Below are 24,998 nucleotides of genomic sequence, written 5' to 3'. Positions count from 1 at the left end.
TGAAGGTGAAGAGGTTTACCATAGAACCTCAGTTACTATCTGTCATGAACCGTCGTCTGCGTCCCTTCTGGACTTCCTGATCCCTGACCCATAGGGGATTGAGTACAGTGATCCTTCCAACATGGCCGCTTGAAACAGAATGCTGCTAGCCAGTCTCTACGCTCCAGCCTGTAGGCTCTTCAAAACAGACACGCCCCCGGCTCTGCGCGTCTCAACGCTACCGCTTGCTGTAGTCGGACGTGTGTTGCCGGAGTTCGCTCGGGGCTTTCTTCTGATTCCTGGTTCCCGGTTCCTTGAATCCCCCTTCCTTCCTCCCATTCCTCTGCCTTACCTCCGAACTTCCTGGATTTTCTTCCGCGCTCAGGTCACAGCGTTCCGTGCCTCCGAGTGCGAGCATCATTCCTTCCTGGTATTCACCCTGGACTTCTGAACGTTCCCAGAAGTTAGATAGCGAACCTCACGCTGGAATCCGAGGACCAGTGCTCGGGTTTGTACAAATCCCGGACCGTGAGAAAGAAGACATCACAGACGGTTGCAAGCAAACAACAAAAGCAGGTGAGAAGGGGAGAGACTTGTGACAGATTGAGATGCCTAAAAAACGATACAGACGCAGAGATGGAAGCTGCTGTTCAAGACCTCATGCGAGGCATGCAGGAACTAACCACGGAGGTCCAGAACCTTAAGGCTGAGAATGCTGCATTAAAACAGCTAGTTTTGTCACGTGACTATGCAACTAAGGAAAGCGTGTTATTGGGAGGAGTAGTAGACAAATATGATGGCTCTTCAAAGACTCTCTGTGCTTTCCTTGATTCATGTTTAGTGCACTTCACCTTCAAGCCCTACTACTTTTCCACTCCTAGAGCAAAGGTGGGCTTTATGATCTCACACCTCACTGGAAATGCCTTGACCTGGGCAACCCCCCAGTCATTTCGCGTGACGCCCTCCTGGATGATTATGATGGGTTTGTGGAAGCTCTAAAGGCCATGTTTGATCGCCAGGACAGGTGTACAGTGCTCAAGAACGACTACTCGAATTTCAACAAGGATCCCAGGATATGCTTACCTATGTGACCCGTTTTAAACAACTCGGAAGGAAGCAGATTGGTCTCAAGAAGCCAGCTTCACCCTCTTCCGAAGAGGTCTGAACGAAGAAATAAAGGACGACTTAGCTAGGGTAGCTTGCCCAAGCTCCTTCCAGGCTCTCATGGACCTTTCCTTGCAAATAGACTTCCGAATCCAAGAAAGAAGAGCAGAGAAAAAGAAGTCTAAATCGCCACAGAACACCCGTCTAGACCTGAGCCCACAGTTTCTCCAACCCCGGACCCAGAACCCATGCAACTGGGGGCCTTCCGTGGACCCATTACCCCACAAGAAAGGATGCGACGGATTCACACTGGTCTGTGCATGTATTGCGCCTCCGTTAAACATCTCGTGAGAGAATGCCCTATTGCTCCTCCACTGCGTTCGGGAAACGCCAGCTCCCGATCCTAGAAGGGGCACGGTTTCGGGAGAGAGATGTTTGCTCCACATCAATTCCATCATTGAACTCTCTTGGACAAAATAATCTTGTGGTTCTACAGGCCTTTCTATCGCCTTCCAAGAAAAAATCTTACCCCATCCTGGCATTAGTAGATTGCGGAGCCATGGGCATATTCATAGATCAAGATTGGGTCACTACTCACAACATTCCACATGAAACTCGAGGAACTATGCAACCAAAAGAAGCTATTGATGGGAGACCTCTGTCTTCAGGACCCATAACCCTTCAGACTAAAGAGATCCTACTCTCTATAAACCACCATCAAGAGAGGATCAAATTTGACATTATAAAATCTGCACATTATCCAATGGTTCTAGGAATGCCCTGGTTACAAAAGCATAACCCCTACATCAAGTGGGCGGCAGGATCCTTGTTCCTTGGTTCTGAACACTGTATGTCTCACTGCTTATCCCTAGATTCCTTACCAAAGTCCTCTGAAGATGCACAAGAGAGTCAGCAAAATCCAGTCACCGTCTCTAATATCATCCAGATTCCCTGGGCCTACCAGGCCTTCACTGATGTATTTTCAACCGCTGTAGTTCAAGCTCTCCCTCCTCAGAAACCAGAGGATTGCACTATCAACACTGAACCTTCAGCAGTGATTCCTTTTGAGAGGATGTTTATTTTAGCAGAACCTGAAAAAGGGCCCTCCGAGAATACCTGGATACTAACCTGGAAAATGGCACCATACGACCATCTAAATCCCCAGCGGGTGCTTAGTTATTTTTCATTCCCAAGAAAGACACCAAGAAGCTCAGACCATGTCTAGATTACCGTGGCCTTAACCAGTGCACTCTCAAGTACCGCTACCCATTGACTCTCATCTCGGATATCCTGGAAGCAGTCAGAAATGCAGCAGTCTTCACAAAACTAGACCTAAGGGGTGCCTACCATCTTATTCGTATAAAGGAAGGTGACAAATGGAAAACAGCCTTTAGGACTCCCTTTGGCCATTTTGAATACCTGGTTATGCCCTTTGGACTTGCTAATGCCCCAGCAGTCTTCCAACGTTTTATGGACCGAGTGTTCTCTGATATGCTGTTCATCTTCGTCATTGTATATCTGGACGAACTACTGATATACTCCAAGGACCATCTAAAACATGAAGAGCATGTGAAGGCAGTCTTACAACATCTACGTGAACATAAGCTGCTGGCCAAGCCCGAGAAGTGCTTTTTCCATGTATCAACTGTTCACTATCTCGGATTCGTTCTCAGCCCAAAGGGAATTGGAATGGACTCCTCAAAGGTAGACTCCATTTTATCCTGGCCTGTTCCAACTACTATAAAACAAATTCAATCCTTCCTGGGGCTTGCTAATTTCTATCGGAAATTTATACCAACTTTTTCGGAGATTGTGCATCCTATCGTTACATTGTTAAAGAAGGACACCCCCTTCCTGTGGACCTCAGCCCAAGATACGGCGTTCCAACGGTTGAAGTCGGAGTCCACACAAGCCCCCATCCTAGATCAACCCGACATTGATCGACCCTTTCTTGTTGAAACTGATGCTTCCAACTACACCATTGGGGCAGTCCTAAAACAAGAATTGGGTGAAAAGTTAGAACACCCCATCGCCTATCTTTCTCGCACCTTGACTCCCAGTGAAACTCATTGCTCCGTTCCGGAAAAGGAATTACTAGCCATCCGTCAAGCCTTCACTGACTGATGTGATCTCCTCCTGGGAGCCAAACACCCAGTGCAAGTTCGCACGGACCATCAGAATCTTCAAGTCCTACAATCTCTAGTATGTAGAAACAGTTGTCAAGCCCGTTGGGCCTTCTTTTTTGCTCAATACCAGTTTCAAATCCATCATGTCCCTGGAACACACAACATAATAGCCGATGCCTTTTCCAGACGTCCTGATTACGAACCCCTTGAAGATCGGACCTTCCCTAAAATGTTTCCCCACACAATATTTGTTGCCCAAGCACTTAACCTCCTGGAGAATATTGGAATTCAAAGTCAATCCTCTGAAACCTGGAAGGAGTTTAAGATAAACAATCGATGGAATCTCAAAACAAAGGACGGATATCTATTCAAGGATAATCGCTTGGTCATTCCCACTCCTGGACTGAGACAAAAGATCACAATCCTATGTCATGATACTTTTCATTCAGGACACCGTGGCATCACCAACACCCTCCATCTAATACAAAGACAGTTTTGGTGGCCGAAGATGAAGGATGATATCAGGATTCATATACAGACATGTGCAGTCTGCAATCAGAACAAACATGATAATAAGAAACCGGCAGGTCTCCTGCTCCAACCAGCAATATCAACAAGACCCTGGGAAATCATCGCCACAGATTTTATTGTGGAACTACCATCTTCCAGGGGCTACACAACTATCATGGTTACTATTGATTTGTTTACTCATTTGGCTCATTTTACACCTTTATACAAACTGCCATCCTCATCTGAACTTGCCAGAATCTTCCTGGAACACATATTCCGGCTTCATGGGTTACCCTCCAAGATAATTTCAGACTGAGGACCCCAGTACATATCTCAGTTCTAGAAGCAATTATGTCGTATACTGGGAATCCAACGTGCCTTGTCTTCAGGTTATCACCCACAGACCAATGGAGCCACTGAATGTGTAAACCAAACTCTGGAACAATACCTTTGTTGCTTTGCTACCAAGGTCCAAGATGATTGGTCACTCTTAATACCTGTGGCCGAATTCACTTATAACAATTCGGATCATTCAGCTATCAAAACCAGTCCTTTCTTCTGTAGTCAAGGATTTCATCCTTCAGTTCTACCATCCGTTCTCCCACACCCTACCCCAGTTCCTGCGGTAGATTCCTGGATTGAAACCCTTATTACCGTACACAAAGAAGCAAAGGAACACTTAGAAAAGGCCCGAAGAGACGTTAAACATTATGCTGACTCCAAAAGAAGGCCTGAACCTTCCTGCTCAGTAGGCGACAAAGTCTGGTTATCCTCGAAGCTCCTTCCTCGACATCTGCGCCCAAACAAATTGATTCCCAGGTATTACGGGCCCTTTTCTATACAAGAAATCGTAAATCCAGTGGCCTTTCGACTCCGACTACCAGAATCATGGAAAAGGATCCATCCAGTCTTCCACACCTCACTGTTAAAACCATATCTTCAGTCATCTCGAACAGCTCCAAAATCTACCGAAGTGATTGTAAATGACCAAATCGAATACAAGGTTTCCAGAATCTGTGACTCTAGGTACCGACGTGGTCAACTACAGTATTTGGTCGAATGGAAAGGATACCCTCCCAGTGAGCACAACTGGGAACCCATGTCAAACATGAATGTCCCCAGGCTGGTTCGAAGATACCATCTTATCCATCTGGGCAAGCCCAGAGGAGCTGGGCTTCAGAGGAGGCATGCTGTCATGAACCGTTGTCTGCGTCCCTTCTGGACTTCCTGGTCCTTGACCCATAGGGGATTGAATACAGTGATCCTTCCAACATGGCCACTTGAAACAGAATGCTGCTGGCCAGTCTCGATGCCCCACGCTGTACACTCTTCAAAACAGACACGCCTCCGCGGCTCTGCGCCTCTCAACGCTACCACTTGCTGTAGTCGGACGTGTGTTGCCTGAGTTCGCTCGGGGCTTTCTTCTGATTCCTGGTCCCCAGTTCCTTGAATCCCCCTTCCTTCCTCCCATTCCTCTACCTTACCTCCGAACTTCCTGGATTTTCTTCCGTGCTCTGGTCACAGCGTTCCGTGCCTCCGAGTGCGAACATCATTCCTTCCTGCTATTCACCCTGGACTTCTGAACGTTCCCGGAAGTTAGATAGCGAACCTCACGCTGGAATCCGAGGACCAGCGCTCGGGTTTGTACAAATCCCAGACCGTGAGAATGAAGACATCACAGAAGGTCGCAAGCAAACAACAAAAGCAGGTGAGAACGGGAGAGACTTGTGACACTATATGAATTCAAGGAGAGGCCACTAATATAAATCCTGCCGTCATTCCAGGTTTACCAGAAGAGACCATTTTTGGTACAGATTTCCCAAATTTCCAAAAGCTTTAAAGAAATGCTAGTAAAACATCCCTTCCATATTATCCAAGTCATTCATGGGAAAAAGAGGGATTTCCATCAACTTCTCCAATTATCTGAATCAACTGTGCTAGACTCATAACCCAAGCACTAATAGTACTTATGAGGTTGATCATTGCCCTGCAAATATGCCCTACGCTATGAGTCCCGGAAATGGCCATGCTTGCTAATCCTACTCATCTGAAAATCCTTGAGCAGAACTACATACCAACGGCCGACTAGCACTTATATTTTGCTAATACTACCTATCTAGGAATGTATTTAGCAGAACTACCTATCAGGGAATCTGTTTAGCAGAACTACCAACCGAGGGCGTCTCTAGCACCTATATTGTAACGGTATGATTTGGGACAGATCTGGTTGTCACCTTTCTACAGACAACGCCAAGAAGCAATTGACCCAACAAGACACAGGGAAGACCTTAGCATAATAGCCCTGACCCCCCGAGCTCCAAAGAGAGATACCCTCCCCTCAACAGACACTGGAAGCTCATCGGGAACAGGGTCCCCCTCGACTCCACACAGACACTCAAACACACCAATATGCTAACACTTTCCTCTGCACCAACAAACAATAGAATGCAGCTGTACACCTCGATTAATTTGGCCTATTTGCACACATGCTTGTACACCTCCATGTTTACCTCAACAGTCTTAAAAACGCAGCTATACCCCACGGAAATCGGCCTATCTGCACACATAATCCCATTTACAAACTCCACTGCCCCAGAATGCAGCTACCAAGTCCAATTGTCCTTGCTGCACACATTCTTCTGATCTCACACAACCACCGCACCACGCCTAGCACTAGAATTCAGTTACACACCACTTAATCTGCCTTGGCTGCACACATACTGAGTACATCCAAGCACGTTTTACTACATTACCCTCTCCACTGACCTGGACTACGGTCTCCGGGGGCATTCAACCCCCAGCACTTCGGAATCATGCCAATGGTAAAAGGCACTATACAAATGCCCAATAACATACCATAGCATCTTGGCCTCTCGATCCTTTTCCGAGACTCTGTTTCACAGTTTAATCCCTCTTCCTCATAGTAGTTTCTCTTTCTCATACTAGTCCCTGTCCTATATCCTTATCGTTTGTCCTTGTTCCTCATGCAAGCCTTCCTCAAAGTCCCTCTTCATGTCCATCCCTAATACCTCTTTATCTATCTTATCCATGTTCGTTTTCCTCTTATCACTTTCTTATCCTAGGCCTTCATATTAGTCCCTTTTCTTCATCCTCGTTCCTCTTCCTTTTCCGAGTCCTTCTTCCTAGTCACTCTTTTCATTTTAGTCGCTCTTCCCAGTTCATCTTCCTTATCCTACTTCCCCTTCCACGTGTTAGTGTGTTCTCCTCTTCTTCATCATAATATGTCTACTAACTTCAAGTTCCTTGTCCCGGCACTTAATAAAAGTGCCCCTTCCTCATCCTAGTCACTTTTCATCATCCCATCTCCTGGTCTTTATCCTAGTCTTTTTCCATCTTCCCAGTCACATGTCCTACATGTTTTTCTTCCTCATCCTAGTTGCTCTTCCTCATCTTAGTCCCTCTTCCTAATCCTATTCCTTCCTTCTTGTCCTACTTCCACTTCCAAGTCCAACCTTCATCATCCCACCCTCTCTTCCTCTTTCCTAGTCCCTCGCCCTAGTTCACATTCTTGTCCTAACCCCACTTCCCCATCCACATTTGAGTCCCTTTTCCTCATTCTAGTCCTTCGTACCAGTCGTTCTTCCTCATCCCAGCCCCTCTGTCTCATTGTAGTCATTCATACTAGTGAAGTCCTAGTGCTAGTTCCATGTTCTCATTCCAATCCCATTTATTATTTCTTGTCCAGCGCTGCCTTCTGCATCCTCTTCTCTCTTCCCATCCCACTCTCTCAAACTGGCCCCTCCTCCTAGTCCCTCTTTCTCATTCTGGTGAGTCGTTCTAGTCACGCTTCCTCACCTGGACCCGCTTCCTCTTCTCTGTTCTATATCCCTCACCACATTTTTCTTCCTCATTTGAGTTCATTTATGTCATCCATCGTCCTTGATATAGTCCCTCTTCTTTGATGTAGTCCCTCTTTTTTATCTTGTCCTATTGCCCCTTCCTAGACTAGTCACTCTTCTTTTCTCTCTTTCTCACTCCAGCTCCTTTCCCTAGTCCTTTCCCATCTCCTCATCCCTTGTCCATATCCTTTGTTACAGTCCTTTCTCCTACACCCGCTTCCTCATCCTTCTCAATAGTCCTCCTTTCTCATCCTAGTCCCTTGCTGCCATCCTTCTTCTTTGTATTACTTCCACGCCCTCTACTTATTGCTGTTTCATTGTCATTGTCAGTCTTCCACATGCTAGTTCTTCCTTCTAGTCCTTTGTCCTAGTCTCTCATCCTAGTCCCTCCTCTTAATCCTTGTCCTTCTTCCTCATCCTTTCCCTAGCCCTAGGCCCTCTACCTCCTCCTCCCGATCATAGACCCTCTTCCTAATCCTAGTCAAACTTCCTCATTGTAGTGCATCATCCTCATTCTAACTCCTTACAAGTCACTGTCCCACATCCTTGTCTTTAGTTCATGCCCCTACTTGTAGTCATCTTCCTCGTCTTAATCCCTCTGCCCCATCCTTCTTTTTTCTCCTCAGCCTAGTTCCTCCTTCTCTTCCTATTCTCTCATCCTAGTCCCTCTTCATCATCCTGGTCCCTCTTCCTCGCCCTCATGCCACTTCCCTACCCTTCCCTGTGTAGACCCACTTCCTCTTTCTTCTTCTCTTTCTTCTCAGTCCATCATCCTTGTCCCTCTTCTTCATCCTATTTTCTCTGCCTCTTCATCATCCTTGCCCCTCGTGCAATGCCCTCTTCATTATCATAGCCCCTCCTCCTTGCCCTGGTCCCACTTGTTGATCCTATTCAATTAAAATACAACCGCTTCCTTGTCTTAGTCCCTCTTGGTCTTCCTTGTCCTGCTTCCTCACACTAATCCTCTTCCTAGTTATTCGTTCTTTATCTTGTCCTATTCCCCTTTCCTGCTGTAGTCCCTCTTCCACATCATTTGCCTTTTTTCTTGCTGTAGTCCCTCTTCATAGTCCCTGTTCCTCTTCCTTGTCCCTTTTCGATTGTCTTCATCCCTCATCATTGAGCATCATTGAAGTACCTCCTTCGAGTCCCTCTTCATATTGCTCATCCTATTTCCTCTGCCTCTTTCTTTTTCCTTGCCCTAGTTGCTCCTCCTCTTCCTTTTCCTAGCCCTTCTCCTCATCATAGTCCATTTTACTCCCTGTAGTCCCTCATCCTAAGCCCTCTTCTTCATCCTTGTCCATCGTCCTAGTTCCTCTTCCTCATCCTTATTCACTATCCTAGCACCCTCCTCATCATCATACTGTCCCTCTTCCCCATTTTAGTCCTTCTTCCTCATCCTAGTCTCTCATGCTCTTCCTTATTCTAGTTCCTCACTGCAGTCCCTCTTCTTCTTCCTCGTCCTAGTTTTGTGTCCTTGTCTTTTTTCTCATCTTTTTTCCTCTCTTTTTTGTTATCCTAGTCACCCTCCTTGCTCATACTAAGGACCTCACTATAAATTGGGCAGGGCAGTAAATATGCAGCAGTAACGCTATCACCGCCACATTACCACTCCGCCCAACTGTGAGTTGGGCAGTAAGTTGGAGGATTCATCTCCAGCTCTGAACTGGGGTTAATCTGACATTATCAGCAGCTAACTCTTTCTCCAAATGCAAAGTATCATTGCTTAATTCAACATTCCTCTGGTGCATATTTCTATAAACATACAATGAAATCCACCCCATCTTCCTAAGGCAGCAAATTATTTTCCTTTTTCCACAAACAAAACACTACCTCGGTAGGCCCTGCAATGCCTAAGCTTTCAACCCACGGGACGCTCAGCATTGCATGCCCTTTCTTGTGCTGATTTATCATTCGCTCAGCCTGGAATCATAACACTAATGTAATCTTGCCCGCGGAAGGCCCCTTATATTTTTCTTAAACAAGGCATTCATATTTACAATAATGTACAATGATCTATTCACAGTAACATATTCACAGCAACCTGAATGCAATCACGCAAAGTGCACACAAAAAATGCTTATCAAAATAGCCTGGCTCCCACTGCAAAGAGAAACAAATAACTCACTTTCAACATAATCTTGCCCACCAGCGTTTAAGCACAGATTCCCAAATGCCTGGAATTCCACATCAAAAGGCATCTCAATGCTCACAGTACCATAAGTTTTGCTTCAAAAGTGCACAGAAAATATTTCACTGCCCCAGCACACAAAAGGAAGAAACCATAAACACTCAGCTAAACTGTAAAATGGCTCTTTACAGCCCTTTATTCACTGAAAGCATACACAAATGAATAAATGCAGTAAAAATAATACATTCATGTTTAATTACTACACATATAAGGAATGTAAAAAGTTTAAAAACCTTTCACCATTGAAAAATCTGCAAAATAAATCCTCATCTCACCAGGAATACACTGAAAAGCCCCAAAAAAGGCATGTAGAAAGATCCTCGCATCAACGGGCATGGAAGCAATGCATCCACTCTTCCAGAGAAGCTTTCTGCCTGACTGTCCCAGTGCTGCTAATTTGAAGCCTCCCACAAATGTGTGATGGCATTTTCCATAACTTTCTGGCTTTGAAAGTCTCTACCTGTTGACAGTTCTCATGAGCCCCCGGCCGGAGTGACCCATCGCAACCCCAAGAGGCAAAACACTTCCATTTCTCATGAAAGCATGAAAACAGCGACATAACTTTTCTTCAGCTTTGCAAGATTCCCTGGCAATGTTATCAAATGACAGCTGGCACCTTCTTCAAAACAGTCCTTGAAGCAATGCAGAAGTAAGAAAACATGTCTGCCAGTGGAATAATAAGAACCGCGTTTTTCGGGTTCACATCAAAATGTAGATTTTACTGAGACATGGAGAAAATTTGCAGATTTCACTGAGGCCTGAAGAAAATGTTCTTTATGGCTCTGGCAGCACCCAAAATGCACCGCGCACAGATGCTATGTTTTAGTCAAAAGTATTACAGATGTCGACTCCTAAAACTGGCTTCAAGAGATGTGCAGATTGTGGGTCGAAGATGTATATCACAGACTCACACCATATCTGCCTCTGGTGCCTTAGGATCAGACATAAGATCGAAGACTGCGGTTCCTGTCAGTCTATGACAGGATAGATCTTGTGACAGAGGAAAAGGACACTCACTGTGGTTAAGTCCATTCTAAATCCCCATCGACTACTTCTTCCAAGAGGAGATTGTCAGACAAAAAGAGGTTCAGGGGTGAGTAGCCCCATCGCAAGTGCTCGAAACCTAAGCACTCTAGATCTAGGAGCGGTTCTCACCACTCTTCATCCTCTGCCTCTCGTAAAAAGTCCAAGAGAGACAACACCATTCAAGCTCTTTGTCTTCCATCTCCTTGCCTGATCGCAGGGTCACTTATCCAGGTAAGCCAGCCACCAAAGTCGAATGTGAGGATTTTCGCCTCCGAATGTTGAAGGTTTTCAAGAAGGCGGCTTCTACAACCCCTTCAAGAGAGCCGAAGAAGGCTTCTGACCATGTTGAACCTCGTAAGAACATGAAGGTGTCCATTAAGGTTGCTGTTTGTGTGCCCTTTAGCCTGGGACAGAACCTTCGAAGCTCCCTCTGGAAGCCTTGAAGCCTTGAGATAAGGTAAAGCCCATACCTCAAACTTCTCCTCCTTCAGTGAGACTCAAGTCGAGTTTCTTGATGTCGAACACTCGATGTCAAAGCCATCAACATCATCGACTGATCCTTCAAAGATTTACAGACCTCTACTGAAAAATACTTTTTCAAGTCTATGGGCCTCATTACGAGGCTGGCGGCCACGGAATGAACGGTGCCGGTACGGTACCAGCACCGTTCATTCCGGGCTGCCACATTATGAGTTTGCTCGCGGGTGGCGGCATGTATGTCTGGGCCAGACCAGATGTGCATACCGCCACCCGCGAGCAGACCAGGATGCTAACAACGGACCCGTCATTAACGGGTCCGTTGTTAGCATCCTCCCCATTCCCATTGAACCCTACGGGGGCTTGAATGGGAATGGGGATGTACCGGGTCTGGGTCCCGGAAAAAGGGAATTACCGGGCCCGCAAAAGTCAGAATGGCCCAGTAATTCCCTTTTTTTGGGGCCCGGACACGAGTTTGGAGGCAGCCATGCGGCTAAGAACGTCATGGCTACCTCCAAAGTCGCAATGCCTCATTATGAGTTTGCTGGTATCCCACTGGTAATTCCATTTGAATACTGGCAAACTCACGTACTGTTTCTGCCACCTGATATTCCATATTACCAGGATTTTACAAGCAGCGGAAACACCAGTAGAACTCCATGGAGGGGATTCCCGGTATTTCGTGCACTGGTAATTCCAGTACTGGAAATACCAGCATTTATTTGCCAATGGGGGCCTGATTTACCACCAGCTCTTTGCTGGAGGTATATCACTGAACCCCCAACAGCAAACTTGAAATTTCCTGGTGCAGTAAAAGTCCTGGTGTCGGAATTCCCAGCACTTTTACCAGCATTTTTCCTGCGCTGGGAAACTTGTAATGAGGGCTACGTCCTCTGTTTTTGAGACGAACAAGGTTTCTGATGAGACCCCTCCTTTTGGCCTGGAGTTTGGAACACCTAATGTTCCTGATGCTTTTATTTCAGAGGAGTCGAAGATGCAACATCTGGTGGATTCATTGAGGGATGCAAGTATCCTTGACACCTCTCCTGAGGTGGAGTTTGACAGTTTAAAATCTTAAGCTCATGCAGATGCTTCTTACAGAGCTCTCATGAGTAGGGTAACTGAATCTAGGTTGGGGAAGGCCAGATGAATCTAGGTTGGGGAAGGCCAGATGCATTCTATTAGCAGGACAACTTCTTCTATATTCTGGACAAGAGCCCTCCTAAGGACCCTATTCTCCCTTTTCACACTGGTCTAAGGAGTAGGGCAATGGCCAACGGGGAAGCTCCTGATACTAATCCTGTGGTTAGTAAGGATCTGACAAGGAAATATAGACCATCCAAAATGGATCCAGTTTGTCCAAACATCTGTCTCCAGAAAGCTTGGTAGTGCAGGCTGCCACTTCTGCATGAAGGACTGCCGCCTACCCTACTATTCCCCCTGACAGGGACGACAAACGTTTGACACCTTGTCTACAAAGGTTTTCTATGTCTTTGAAATCTATCAATGCTACTTGTGCATTGGCTAAGTGTTGATTTTCATTGTGGGATGTGATAGCTATGGCCGCTGACCATAACCGGGAGGGTAAAGAAAGAGATGGTTTTATGGACATTATTAAGGATGGCAAGGATATGATGGGTCAGTCACTCCAGTTCGGGTTGGGCTCAGCTGACAGTGTGAGCCACGCGATGGCAGCCAGCACTGTCTCAGGCAGATTTGGTTGGCTGTGTAATTTTGGTTTTGTTCCTGATGTCCAGGTGTGATAGTTTAATATGCCATTTGTTTGGTGCCAAGGCTGATGAAAGCTTGGAAAAGCTTCAGTCATCAAAGGTGGCGGCGAAATCACTGGCCGCAGCAATTCACAGCAGCTGAATACTCCTTGCCATCTGCTGCTTCTGCAGCTATGCAAAAATCCCTTTGAGGCCTTAATCCACAGGACTGTGCTGGGGGGAGGTTCGACTCAGCATCTGGGAGAATGGCAGGCCATTACTTCTGATGCTTGGGTCCTACACACTGCAGTCCAAGATTTCTGCCTCCCATTTTTGAGAAGGACTCCCGACTGTCCACCAGGGAGCCAGTCCCTAAAGTTTCTGGATCGGCTGCTTTTGCAGGAGATTTGCATTCTGCTTAAGTAAATCACTATATAGCCTTTGCCTGTAGCGGATATGGAATCAGCGATGGTACTCCCCTTGCTTCTTAATACCCAAGAAGGACGATGGACTGAGACCCATCTTGGACTTGAGACGCTTGAACAAGTTCATCAGGAAGGATAAGTTCAAGATGCTAACTCTTTCTCAGATCCTTCCAGGCCCTCCAGCTTCAGGACTGGATGGTATTATTGGACCTTCAGGATGCTTACTTACTTGTCCTTTTTCATCACAAGCACAGGAAGTACCTGAGTTTTGCCATTGTCAGGTTTCATTTTCAGTTTCAGGTTCTGCCATTCAGGCTCACCTCTGCCCGAGGACTGTCACCCAGTTGATGGCAGTTTCTTAAAGGAGCAACTGACGCTTCCCCACCTGTTCTGTTCATTGTACTCGTTTGGGATCTGAATCTGGTTCTAAATTCCTCATGGGCTCTCCATTTGAGCCCCTTCATTCATGCCCTTTAAGGATGCTCACCCTCAAGACTGTCTTTTTAATGACAGATACCTCGGTTCGTAGAGTCAGCGAGTTGCAAGCCCTATCTTGTAAGGCTCAATTTACCACTTTTTACAAGGAAAGGGTTGTTCTGAGGGTCTGAAGGTGATTTCTGAATTTTACCTGGCGCAGAAGACTGTGCTCCCTACCTTTTTACCCGCCACTGCATTCCTGCAAAAAGGAGGAGAGACTTCATCATCTTGATCCTAGGAGAGCCTTGAGTTTCTACATCAATAGAATGTTGAGGTTTACACAAGATGATCAGCTTTTTGTAGGATATGCTGGCACAAGATTAGTTTGTTTGTAACCAAGCTAAACTTGTCCATCTGGATTATCCTATGCATATCTGAATGCTACATTTTATCGAGTAAGAATGTCCTGGTTGGTTTACGAGCGCATTCAACCAGGGGCGTAGCTACTTTATTGGCTTTGCAAAGAGGAGTACCTATGTAGGACATCTGTACTGCTGCAACTTGGTCCTCACTTTATACCTTCACAAAACAGTGTTGCCTGGATTCTGCATCAGGTAAAGAGGTGAAGTTTTGTACAGCGTTAATGAAAAGTACATTTTCTGTTCCCACCTCCTACATCATACTGCTTTGGGAGTATATCAAAGATGAGAAATATGTGGGAGGGCACATTCCATTTGAAGACCAAATTACTTACCCCTGGTAATCTTCTTTCGCATGGTTGTTCCTCTCATGTATTCCTCATCACCCTCCCAACCTGCCCCTCTACCATCGGGAGGATTTCTGTGGTTTACATTAGCCTCTCTTCCAATGTCAGGTCAACTTGTGGCCTTATAGACAACTGTGCATACGAGACGGGGGGGACTAGGAACTGAAGCAATGGGCATGGTGCATGCTATATATACCATCGACAAAGCCATGTTCTAGAGTGGACAGAGGCCATCGAGGGTCACGAGCCGACAACGCATGGTGCCCTCTGCTGATATATATTATTTTATATTATATATTTATATATTGTATATATATATTAATAATATATTATTCATGTTCATAAACAAAGGCCAAATACAAAAACACATTTACAGTTATTGCACAAAATCTATCCTATCATAAAGACAATTTTCTTTAAAAAACCTTTCATCTACACGATACATTTCATCGACTATAGAACAAGTATAGTGATTATTCATATATCTAATACAATCTTAAATATAATAGCAAAAATGATCAAAAACATCAAGAAAGAAAGCATCATTAATTTGCAAAAACATTTTTAGAACATTAGTTTAAAATTCTAATAAAATCTTGAAAAAAGGGAAACCAATTTACAAGAACCCCGACATGCACATGTTTCTGTCCTTATTCATGTGGCCATGCCTGGACTTTCATTAGTGGTAACACTATACTTTTCAAATACTCATTCTTCCATAGAAGCTGTAGGAATAACAGAAAAAGGACTTCGCATACTAGCATACATTTGGGCCTTCAACCTTTGGAAATAATTTTAATCAAATATTTGAAAAAAGTTTTGTGGGAGACCAGTTACCTACCAAATCTTCTAGTGTTCAATTTCCCCTTTCCATAGGTTCTCTATTTAGAAACTAATAATGTGATTTATTAGAGTAACTGGTATTTTGCGCTTCCCATACATAACTGAACTGCCCCTGTAACTGCCTGCTCACCGTATGCTGAGCTGGAAATAAAGGGGGGAATTATTTGTTCTAAATATCCTATTGGTGAATGGGTTGAGTTTATACGTCATCATTCTGAGGGTGAGTTCAACCCTGATCGATTACTTGCCTGTGAAAGTTTTTTAAGTTAGTTTTTTAAGTTAGGTTTGGTCATTGATGTGAACATGTAACATAATTGCTCACCTGGGATCAATGCGCAGTAGCTATCAATAGCTTCTTGGTAAGTATTCCTGAAGCCAGGTGTTTAAAACCTATTGAAAGTGAGCTCCAGCTACTACTCACATTATCACCCCAATGAATGAGGAATGTCTGTGGGAAATGGCCCAAATAATCCAACATAGGTCTTTCGGCTATTAACAGGCTATTACCAGGGTATACAAGTACCCCTTTGCATTCCACTGGGATGGAATGAGGCAAATGAGGTATCACCACATGTACATGAAATCCTCATGATATGTGTCTGCTTCCTCATGCCTGCAATGACTCCTCTGACATTTCTGCCATGTGCAATGTTCTGAGCATGAGCACAGATGAGATGCACATTGCCTGTAGCCATTGTGACAACGCCATCTATCTCTCCAGTTCATTTTATTTTTTTGTGTGTGGTTTCAGCAGATAGAGCAATGCCAGCCACAATCCAGAATACTGAAGCTAAGGGCATTGAAATTAGCATAGATTACGGCATGTAATATAAGTGTATGTGCCCAGTAAATACCATGTGGGGGGTCACCATGAATTCTGCAATGCACTTAATGAGCTATATGGGGAAAATTCCAGCAAAGCCATTTTGAGTATACATTTTCCCCCATCATACCTACCATGCATTAGCGTGAGAGAACATGCTCTTGTAATACTTTTGCATTTTTTAAATGATTGTATGCATTTGTTATGTGTACTTTTAACCAAAATGCTGAAATCAATTTAATATAAAAGGAACGCTATTCAAGACATACGCAACAGGGACCCTCAAAGTATCAAAGTAAATTATTCCTTTAACATGCATGCCCAAGCGGCAGCTCCAGTTCAACGTGGGTTACTGTGAGCACACTATTATGAACAATAACTTTTTTTCAGTCAGATATTCCAGACTGCATTTACAAGGAAACTGAGGAGCATAAGAGTACTTTACTGTGGCAATAAGCCATGAAACGGCGGACCAGTACCGCACCAGGTAATGCCCCCGGGGCCCTTAGCTACAGGGCCGAGCGTAGCAAGGGCCTCAATGAAGGCCCCTAGGGCATTACCGTGGGCTTATTGCCATTAGTATTCTGGGGTCTGCAGGCTCTGGAAACTAGTTTTCCCAAATTTGCAGCCCCAGAACACTAATGGCTGATGAAATCTTTTCAAGCAGCATTTCTTTTGCCATTTGAAAAGGTTTTGTTGCAGTACGCGTTAGTTCTAGGAACACTAGAACGTGCGTACTGCTTCTTTAATACGGAACAACAGGGCGCCATTTTGGGCCAAGTTGCTCCGTACTAATGAATGGAAGGAAACTGGCCACCTTGGAAAGGGAGAAGGTACTATGTGTGGTCCCTTCTCCCTTTCCAAGGTTGCCTTGAAGAAAAAAGAAAGAGTGTACCCAGCACGTGAACGACGTTCGTGCGTCCACAGGATTAAACTGTGGTATGGCTCGGAAAGGGCGTGCCGGGTACTAATTCTGAATAGGCTACTGGCCCAGGTGTCTTGTGGATTATCAACCCTTGTGGTGGACGTAAGCTCTCTCTGAAAGCTTAGGCTTGTCCCCTTTAAAGAAACGGCATAATCTGAGAGGAGGAAAATGATATGCTGAAATATTAAATGGGGACTAAGGTGTAGCAAACACATGGGGAGAGAATGTATACAATAAAATGTAGGATACATGTGGAAAAGAAGGTTACATTTAATTCTTAGACCCTTAAATTTACAATACTTGATAGCGTCTTGGAGCTTGAGACCCTAATTCCCTATTACGCAATTCATTATTAAATTGACCGAGACCTACAATAAATTGGGAGTGATTGCTGGTCTGGGTTTCTTTGTTCTCACTGACATCACCAAACCTTCTACAGAGCCCTTTCAAAAGCCTTTTAACTGTACCCTTGATCCCGCAGTAGCTTATATGCACATTTCACTTTAATATATTTTGAATTTCTTTTTCTCCTGAAGGACTTTTCTATCCTTTCTTTTTTACTTTTCTCACACCGGATGGAATCCTCGTTGATTTCTGGAAAGTGCAAGTTCCACCCATCTCATTCTAAACGAATGCCCCTCAAATCACTTTCAGCAGTTGTTTGATGCACCCAATGAAACTGAGTTTGCACCATATGCCATCTCCTAGGGTCCTCTGTTTGAAATGAGATAGGCACCACAAGCAGTTACCAGCACTCCATCTTGACTCTTGGTATTAAGTATGGCTTCAGTCATTCTCTTTAGACATGCAATATGCATGGCGATGGAATGGTCAATATGTGTTTGATAGTTCACACTACCAGACAGTTATTCCATACAATGATAGCAGAATGTGATACAGTAACTTCTAACTTCTTCAGGAGATATGTGGTAGGTCATGCTTGGCAGAACTGAAAGTGCATATTCTCATATTCTCTCTTGAATAAAAATATGTGATTATTAAATCTCATTTATGTTTATTTTTTAGGGAAGTGGAGGAAGAAGGCTCAGACCTGGTAGGCAGAAATCTATTTTGTGTTATAGAAAGCAGTATGTAGGATTCTGCCCCGGATGTGGTAACAATGAATCTTCACCTTACACAAACACCTTGCATGCTTTCCCTTGTGTCTTCATTGCTTGTGCCTGCAGCGTGGATATATACCATGAGGAATGTTATATTTACGATATTGAAATTTCCACTTTGATAAATAGCTTTACGAGGGCTTTACAATTCGCAAAAATAGGTACTCTGGATAACTCTGATTTCCTCCTGATTAGTAGGTTCATTTGGGTACCTCTGAATTAGCAGGAGTAGGTCAGAGATAGTAGTAGTAACTTATTGTGTGCATCACATAGCCCTCTTAGGAGTAAGTTAAGAGTTAAAGATAGTATTTTCTTTGTGTATTTGCCACACAATGTAAAATTTTCAAGTCTATAAAATTAGCCTCTTTTGGAAGACATCAACACACTGGGCCTCATTACAAGTTTGCCGGTAAGTAATCCCAATGACTGGCATGCCTGTGCCACTGTGTCCGTCAACCCATGATGCCGGAAACACTGGATGATTCCGTGTTGGCCTGCATACGCATTACGGCATGCCGAAAATGGCGGCACTGGCATTCCAGTAATACCAACAACCCCCGGCCAAAATGCCAACACCAGCGTCCTCAGTGCCGTTGACTCAGATTCTGGCAACACGCTCCCAGAGCCACTGGCACCGGTAACAACGGTGCCACAATTGCCATGACTGGAAATACAGTGTTCGCCGGAACAGGAAATGATCTGGCAGCCATTAGTAAAACACAATCCTTTGCATTCCTCACAGCATAGGTTACAAACAAGAATCCTGAGTACAGAATCAAAAACAACAAAATGCATCAAGAGTCTGTGCAACCCGGAGGAGCAAGCCACGCTTCAGCGAGGTGGAGCTCAACATGTTGGCGGACACCATTGTCCAACATGTTGATGAACCTTTGGCACATCTGCGTAAGAAAACCATCTGGGAGGATGCTGCCCAGAAAGTCACATCAGTTGGCACAACCCCCTGCACTGTGCATAACCGCCACAAGAGGTGGGATGACCAGCACAGACAGGGTATGGCCACAGGTGGCGGCAGCGCATCCACTATCCACCTGCTGCCCTGGGAGGGGATCTGCAGCAGTGTGCTGCACCTTGAGGCATTAAGAGGGGCAGTGCTGCAGAGGCCGGAGCCATGACATCTGAGGAGTCTGGTGAGTACACGTAACCCCAATGTCACATCAACCTCCCTGTCCACCCTGCACCCACTACAGCAGCAAAATATGTGTAGTGCGTCATGCACAACACCAATACAGCCCTGACGGACCCGCCGTCCCCCCGAGGCATGCAACCTGTGTGCAGACAATGACATACACCTTCACCCAACCCCTCACTCAAACCACAAATACATATAGAACATACCACAGGCACCCTGTGTCACCAACAGAACATGCTCCTGCTGCCACTCAGACACACATCCACCTGCTACAGCAGAATTTGTGTGTATCCGCTATGCTAACCCTGGCACAAAGTCATGTCAGTGCCAAGCACCTTCACCACCCACAAATGACCAGCATCACACACCAAGGAAACCTGTGACTCCCTCGTCCCAGCCAGCCCGACACAGGAGCACAAATTACCACCTATCCCTGTAAGTGCTACAGGCTGCAGGCACCTGGCGACCCCATCCATGGCACAACCCTCCCCAACACAACATCACACGGCGTGTGTGCCATACCTCTAACACACTACTAATGGCAATGAGAATATCCATCCCAGCACCTCAAGGGGCACCAGCCGTCAATGCTGAAGAACCCAACGGACCACCACCACCGCAACTCAGGACTCCAGAGACTCAACAGGCACAATTGCAACAGCAACCCTAGTTGCATCTGTTTAGCAACCTCAAGCCCCAGTGGTGCAACCAGCCCATCCACCTCAGGCCCCAGTAGTGCCAGCAGCCTACCCACCTCGGGCCCCAGTGGTGCAACAAGCACAGCCACCTCAGGCCCCACAAGATGCACCCACTCCGGCAGCCCCAGATGCAGCAGTGCCGCTACCACCACCACAGCCACAATGGCATGCACATGCGTGCATTGTAGAGAACACAGCTGATGACGGTGCTGTGGAAATGGGAGATACCTCCGACCTCATCATTGATGACCCCATGCTATTCAGCCCCGTGGGCCCAATTAGCCCACAACGTCTCCCCTTTCCCATTGTGAGGGATATTGATGGACGACTGACCAGAATTGAACAACACCAGGATGCCCTGACATCCCTTGTGCAGTAGCGCCTTTAGGAGACGCAGCTCATGCGCGACAGCATCCAGGCCAGTGGACGCTGTAATCCATGTGCACTTGGTCGCTGTACACGTGCTATCGTACAGATATCAAGGAGGGTACGGAAGGGGAACAGTGTGATGTCTTCCATCGCAGAGACAATGGCCATGTTACTCCACGCTTTCCTGGACCGACGGCCCATGGCACATCCCCCCGCCCCATCGACAAGCACACCTGCTAGTTCGGTGCAGAGCAGCCCAAGGCGGTGTTCCATGCAGCTATCCCGCTCGGCACACAGCCGCACACCAGACCCAAAAAGGGGAAGAAAATATGTGCCCTGTCTGGGACTTGTGTAAATGAACATTGCCAAACATAACAGAAGTTGCCTACCTAGAGACAGTTGGGGAGGGTGAATGAGGAGGGATAGTTGGGGAGGTGGTGTGGGGGGATATTTGGGGAGGGAGACTAGGGGAGATAGTTGTGGAGGGGGATGGGGTATAGTTGGGGAGGGGGAATTGGGGGTAGTTGGTGGATAGTATTGCCAGTTAATACGTTTCACATTTGTATATATTTTCATAGCACAGATTATTGGTTTTTCAGTGTGAGTGGTTTTATTAATGTGCAGTGCTCAGTGCTCAGTGCCCACTGTGCTAGCTGGCTGTGCCGCGTGTGTGTCAGGTGATCAGAAGAAGTGGTGTATAAGTTCATTGCGTGCTACACATGATGCCATGCCATCACAGCGCTGTGCAATTGGCAGCTCCTTATCACTGTCCTGTGTACAATGACATACTTCTGGCCATATCATGTTTGTACAGGCTGTATAGTGTTCACTTAAAAATACAATAAGGCACATGCAAAATGCAGGTTAGCTAGCAGATGTCCTATTTTGGGTACTGAAATGCACATTGTGATGATGCGTGGTGGGCGTGTGGTGTGCAGTGGCTTTGACATGGCCCATTCACAGCCAACATGGCCTCTAACCCTTTTAGTGCAACTCACACAAATGTAACCAGTGTATGTGTTATTACTATGTTACAAAGCAATAATACTATTATGTCTGACACCAAATCATAGATATGTACTGCAAATCATTTCTAATTGCAATACGATGCCTATGTATTTGTGCACTTCCAACAGGCAGTGGACCTGGCTAATTGGTGTGCAGGCCAATGGTGGTATGTAGGTGGGAGCATAAGTATTATCTGTCTGTGTATCAGGTGGTGTGGGTTTTGTTGACTGTGTTTATGCTTCTTTTTGTCACTTTGGTGTGTGGCATTCTGGTACATGTAGTGTTTTTCATATTGGTGTATGGAATTGATGTTGTTATGCATGCACAGGATAATTTCCTTCAATTGAGACACGCATGTCAAGGCCTTGCACTCAGGCATGCTATTACAGTGTTGCACTCAACCAGCAGCCAGGTAGGCTATGGTGTTTTCTGCCCCCCCAATTCAACAGTGGACATGACCGTGGAGTTAGACTCACCCAGCAGCCAGGTACGCTGTCCACTGTGACATGCCATGACTCAGGCAGCATGGAGTTGCGCAGAACCATGCAGTCGTAGGTTGACCCGAGAAATCTGGCGCAGCAGTGAGTGATGAGTTGGCGGGCATCACACACCAGCTGTACGTTCAGTGAGTGATACAGTTTTCTGTTCTGGTAGACTTCCTCCAAAGCATGCCTGGCCACCAATTCCACATGTGTGCAGTCCAATGCACCGATCACTTTTGGCAATATTCAATGGCAATATTTGTGCCATTGAACTGGTCAGCGGTCCTGGGTAGGCTGGTGTGGTCTCCAACGTGACGCAGGAGTGCATCAATGACCTGGAACAGGACATGCCAAAAACAGGGTTGTGATATCCTTTGCAGTTCACCCACAGTGTGCTGGTATGTGCCTGTGGCTAGGAAGTGTAGCACAGACACTACCTTGAGCAAGGAGGGGATGGCTGTGCGGATATGCATCAGGATGACCAGGTCGCCCTGGATCAGGTCCACTATAGAAGTGTTGGTGTCCCCGTCTAGCCAGTTCAGGGTGTGGATCTGGCTTTGGCTCAGGTTGAAAAGTGTGGCCCTTATGCGTGGAAATGGTGGCTGCCTGTGGGCTGCAACCTGCTGGAAATTGGGGTTTTGCTGGGCCATGATGGCCCACCTTCACCTGAAGCGCCTCCAACGCATACTCTGCCTTCCTGCCTCTTCAAGTAGTAGGCCTGCAGGTAGGGCCTCCAGCTCCAATACCGCTACTGCTACTGATAGCATGGTAGTGTTGGAAGGTGTGTGAGGTGTGGGAGAGGTCTTTTTTGTGCTGGAGCAGTGCTCATTGGGAACACCTGTACTGATTTTGGACACATGTGGCAGGTTTCTACACACCTGAGTCTACTTAATGCCTGGTCCATGATGCCAGTGTTTCCGGTATGGTTTTCACAGTGCTACCGGCATGTCCATGCCAGTATTTGCATGTCCGTAAAGGTCAGAATGTGCACTTACTAACGCCATGGCAGTATCTCAGGCACAGCTGACGTGTCTCTACGCAGATTCCGGCCATGGTGAGGCCGGATGCGGTGGGTCACTTGCAGTGTTATCGGCATCGCAACTCAGACTACGCCGGTCCAGCAAAAGGTGCCGGTGCAGAGCGACCAGCAACGCTATATCCGGACGGCCATACTTGTAATGAAGCCCACCGTTTCTTAAATGTAACATTTGAATTGTTCTGTTCCTATTCACGCATTGGCACCCATAGGTTCCAGATGCAGTAGCAGATAAATGCACATATTTAGGTTTGAGTGCATGTAAAGTACATTTGTTGTTTTTCGAGTAATGTTTCCATTTGGACATTCTGGCACCTTGAGGGCTGGAACACCCTGAAAGAAACCAAGATTCAAGTAGAGAATTATATAAATGTACAACACATAAAATATTCCTTAGATCGATTAGGTTTTCACACATAGCAACAGTCAGTGAATTTATTACAAGTAGTTTTAAAAAGACTATTGTTTATCCAAATAATTTAAATGCATTTCAATGATGTACCTTTGTAGAATGCTGTTTAGAAATGTGTTTTTCTCTAGTGTTTATGTTTAGTTTTGTAAGATTGTTACTAAGATTTAATAAGATTTAAGGTTTTAAATGTTGAAATGTGTAAATTGCTTCTTCCCGCTTTTCTTTATATAAGTAGCATGGTGTCTCATTATTTTGTCTGCTTTGATTGTCAAAATGATCCATCATCACTCTCTCAGTTCTTGCTTTAACAGAGCACAGCCGTTGCAGTTTATGAAACACAACAACCGTTACTATTACGTCCTGCAGCTGACCAAGCCAGGAATTTTCCTTGCTGTGGGCATGCTAAACCCAAATAAGGACGCGGACCCGATGTGCGTCTTGACTCCTCTTTATTCATACATCAACTGCTGTTCCTTCCTTTCCTGCCTCCCCTCCCACTGCCCATCCTCCTGTCCCTCTCATGCTTTCGTTTTTTCTTAAAGGGGCATGTGCCCTGTTCCCTTCACAACACCCCCCTTACTTATCGCATAAGTCCGTGGTCTACATTTTTCAATGAGACGGGTAGGCCTTCTGGCTGTTCTGCGGGGCCGTTCGGCTGGGTCACTTCTGTCGTCGTCCGTGTCTGATGACATGGGCTCCTTAGGGTGATCTGGGGGAGCCTTCGGGTCCTCTGGCTCCACCTCCTCTAAGGGGAGCTCCTTGGTCGGATCTTCCTGAAACATCCTACGGAAAAAGGATGCATTTCTGGTTATCTCGCCTTGATCCCCTGTCGTGGTGATCATGGGCCCTTTTACTTCAGTCACTATCATCGGCTCGGGCCGATGCCTGGAGTCCGTTTTACGGCGCTGGGCCTGCCGGACTAGCACCGTCTACCCGACGGGGATGAGCAGCTCTCTGGCTTTCTGTTTCCTGTCAGCCCATTCCTTGGCCTTTTGTCTTTTCTCTGCTTCTCGCTGTCTTGTTTCCTCGTCTTCCTCGGGCGTGTAGTCCTCGAGTTGGGGAAGCCGGGATCGTGGTTTGTATTAGATCATGAGTTCAGCCGGGGTGCGGCCGGTCGCCACATGTGGGGTGTGTCGATAGCTTCGTAGCATCTGTGAGATGGCCTGGGGCATCGAGGCGTGGGCTGTTGCCGCTTTCTGGCACATGCGCTTGATGTTCACCATGAAGCGTTCCACCATTCCGTTGGCCTGTGGCCACAGTAGGGTGATTCTTTGGTGGTGGAACCCTAGGTGCGCCGCAAATTTGTTGAATTCCTGACCCTGGAACGGGGATCCGTTATCAGATTTCACTGTGTTTGGAATCCCCCATTCGCTGAACAGCTCATCTATCATGCCCACCACATGATGGAAGGCTGTGGATTGCACATGTTTCACCAGCGGGAATTGGGAGTGCTCATCAATGGCCACCAAGAGGTAACCTCCCTCTTCCATTAGGCCGTAAAAGTCAAGTGCCACGCGCTGCCATGGTCTTTCCAGGAGGGGAAC

Source organism: Ambystoma mexicanum, chromosome 6p (genome assembly GCF_040938575.1).
Source record: "Ambystoma mexicanum isolate Mex_15411 chromosome 6p, UKY_AmexF1_1, whole genome shotgun sequence".
NCBI classification, from domain to species: domain Eukaryota; kingdom Metazoa; phylum Chordata; class Amphibia; order Caudata; family Ambystomatidae; genus Ambystoma; species Ambystoma mexicanum.
The sequence above is the reverse complement of the archived record's forward strand: the minus strand, read 5'-3'. Positions refer to the sequence as shown.